Raw genomic sequence first — 3,950 nt, forward strand, 5'->3', positions numbered from 1 at the left:
GCCATTTCTCTTTAAGGGCTCTACAGTGACTCCAAACCTGGATGAGTGTACGCATTTAAGGGCTAAGACTCTCACAGTTTTCTGAATGATCAACTTGGCAAAAGTAAAATAAGAAAGAACAAGTTGTTCCCCCCAGTAAAATACTTCCCAGTAAAAAGCTGTCTCACTGCCTCTATCATTATTAGAATTTGGATGAAACTCCAGTTCTCCCTAAACTCACACCTATTCCATATTTTTCTCAGAAGAGTTTACATGTTACACTGTACATGCGTTCAGACGGTTTGTACATATGTACAAATGTTTGGGATAGTGCATTCCTGATACGTATCTACATACAAGAATCCTCTTAAATCCTGAATACAGATCAAGAGTACACTTCTACCTGGGTAGAAAGAACATATATGACTGGCATCCTGTTTCTGACAAATACAGCTGTAACTGAAAATTACATCTATGTTTTGAACTTTTTTGGTCATTGCAGAGATAGAGATTCATTACCTTCCGCGTAGGACTCCTCTATGGCTATTTAGTAGTCAGTGGAGAGCAGGGAGTATCAAAAAACCTTCTGGCTATGTCCCTATATCTACACAAAACAACAATAAAACATTTTTGTAAAACTATAAAAAGATTTTAAACTATAAAGATTTATCTGCTCAACTTAAGTGCTATATCTTCCAAGTACATTGTCTAAATGGTGTGAGATATTAAATTATGTTTAACCACTTTTTTCTCTGATAAATCAAGGTATGTCTCAAATTCTTTGGTGTATTGAGTGTCCTTAAGAAATTTATTGAGGTGCCTCTAATTCAAAATTCTGTCTTAATTCCAGGTTTTTTCACGGTATGTTTTAAAAAAAAAAACTACTGGCATTTCTTTTGGAAATAAAACACTCTTTCTAGCTGCAGTGATAAAATTATTCTCAGATTTTGGGAAGTGGGTTGGGCCAAGAACTTTTCAGCATCCCTTTGTAGAATCATACAATTGGAAGAGACCACAAAGGCCATCCAGTCCAATTCCCTGCCATTCAGGAAAACACAAAACACTCCCAAGAGATGGCCATCTAGCCTTTAGTTAAAAATCTTCAAAAAAGGAGACTCCACCACACTCTAAGGTAGTGTATCCCACTGTGGAACAGCTCTTATCATCAGGAAGTTCTTCCTAATGTTGAGGTGGATCTCTTTTCCTATAGCTTGAAACTATTCCTCCTTGTCCTAGTCTCCAATGCAGCAGAAAACAAACAAATACATCCTTAATAAGAGCAAAAGTATCAAATATTTGAACATGGCTACTATGTCATCTCATAATCTTATATTCTCCAGGCTAGATATACCTTGCTAAGCTGCTCCTCATAGGGCATGGTTTCCAGACCTTTCACCATTTTGGTAGCCCTCCTCTGGATACACTCCAGCCAGTCAACATACTTCTTGAACTGTGGTGCCCAGAACTAGACACAGTTTTCAAGGTGAGATCTGACCAAAGCAGAATAAAGTGACAATATTACTTCCCTAGATCTAAACACTATACTCTTACTGATGCAGCCTAGAATTGCACTGGCTTTTTTAGCTGCCACATAACACTGCCAACTCATATTCAGCCTGTGGTCCACTAAGACTTATAGATTCCTTTCACATGTACTATTTTCATGCCAAATACTACCCATCCTATATTTGGATATTTCATTTTTACTGCCCAAGTATGATACCCTACATTTCTTCCTGTTGAAATTCATTTGGTTAGTATTGGCCCAGCTTTCTAATCTGTTAAAATCATTTTGAATTCTGCCCTTGTTCTCTGGGGTATTAGCTACTCCTTCTAATTTGGTGTCATCTGAAAATTTGATGAGCAAATCTGATATGTACATTCTGGCTGGATTTGTATAGCCACTGCAGAATCTGTAAGTGTAGCATTTTTGGACAACTTTGGAAAACCTTTTCCATGCCCTGCAGTTAAATATATGAAGATGTTTATATTCTACAGAAGAACAGGATTACCTATAACTCATAGATGTGTGATAGTGCCAGGCTAGAGTTCGTTGCTCATTATGTAATACATGAAAAGTCCTTTATTCAGGGAACGATAGGCTTCTCCAGTAAGTGAATCTAATTAATAAATTACTAGGCCAGGTTTCTGTACCTCAGACTACTGATGTTCTTCTGTACTTGTTAAACAGCAGATGGACTGTTTACTCAAAACAGCTAGCTGGCTTCAATACAATTGGCAGTTTCATATCTGTATGCATAGGTGGTGTCCTTTCATTTCTTCCCACAGGTAGTCAAGGACTGAGATGAAAGCCTGATGTGAGATGTAGTTCTAGGTATATTGCCAATGAATGTAGAAGGACTTGCTCAGATTCACAGAAATAGAATTCACTAAAGAACAACATGGCATATATGTACCGTCTGATTCTAATAGAAATTGGAGAAGTTACTCTTTGGACTAAAAAATCTCTTGACAGCATAGCCGCTAGTCATGCTAACTGGAATATTCTGTGAACTGTATTTCAATAAAGAAATAATTCCTTCTTCTGGACTTAATTCATAGTCCAACATTTCAGTAGGGCACAAGTATATCTGTTACCTCTGTAATGCCTCTGTAGAGAAGCTTAATTTCTGTAAAATCCAAAGCCAATGCTAAACCAAAAATTTGATTCCAGATTCTATGATCCATACAGCCCAGCATTATCCAAGCTTACGTTTAAAGATTCAGTCAATCTAGTGGGTCTTCCACTCCCTTTGAGATCCGCTCCCCTCCATCTTATCTGGATTCAGTTTTATGCATGTGTCTTGATTGTTCTTTTAATTGATATGTGTTTTTAAGTGATGTTATATTTGTTTATCTGTTGTTGCTCCCTGCCTCGATTAATAATAATGATAATAATAATGATAATGATAATGATAACATCTTCCAGCCTTCTGCAGTAGGCATTTATGTTTTAGGGCACTTAGAGGGCTGGAAGAAGGAGAGGGATTTCCCCTTCTTGCTTGCACTCACAGAAATGATTTCCATGAATTCAATGGGAGAGCCAGTGTAGTGTAGTAGAGAACCAGTGTGGTTGAACATTGGACTACGATTATGGAGACCAGGATTAAAATTACCAATTGAGCATAAAAAAAAACCCACTGGGTGACACTGGAAAAATCACACACACTCAGCCTCAGAGGATGGCAATGACAAAACTCCTCTGAAGAAACTTGCCAAGAAAACCCCATGATACATTCTCCTTAGTGTCACCATAACTTAAAAGTGACTTGGAGGTAAATAAGAAGAACCACAGCAACAATAAATGATAGCATTGGCTACTGGCCCATGAATTTGAGAAAGCTATGTTTTTCTTTCCCACCCATATAAACACTTGTAACCCCATTTTCCATAGACAATCTTGATGATTGCCAACAACAGGTTTGATTTATTCTCCAACGGATAAAATGCCAGGAATGTAATTGCCCTACAAAATAAATTACACATGATGAGAAAGATTTCAAAAACAAGTGTTATTTTCCAAACATGTGTTATTATCCCCCCACCAGCAAAACAATTTCTTTTCTCTTTTAGTCACATATAATTCAATAATATTACCAGCTAACTCAGTTTCCATGTTATATATGATATGCTAGCCATGTTTTATGTATTTATGATAACCTTAATCTGACATACACACATCAGTTTCGACCTTTGTCTGGCATTTTCCTTTCAAGGATAACACTCAAGGATATGCCAGTTTATAAAAAGGCCATGGATGGATTGCTTAGCTTTGACTGGACAGATTTGACTGGACAAAGGCTGTGAGGTAAGCCCCATTTTATCAAGTAAATTCTGCAGTCGAAGCATTTTCATTGTATGCTCTTGCTGTTCTAATAGATTGAAATACACATAAACTTGATACAGATGTCCAGGATTCAGAAAGTCATCAATTTCTCTCTCTCTCTTTTTAAAAATAAAATCCGTTTCAG

The sequence above is a fragment of the Sceloporus occidentalis genome, unplaced genomic scaffold, assembly GCF_023333645.1.
Source record: "Sceloporus occidentalis isolate IW3139 unplaced genomic scaffold, rSceOcc1.0.p SCAF_2, whole genome shotgun sequence".
In the NCBI taxonomy this organism is placed as follows: Eukaryota; Metazoa; Chordata; class Lepidosauria; order Squamata; family Phrynosomatidae; genus Sceloporus; species Sceloporus occidentalis.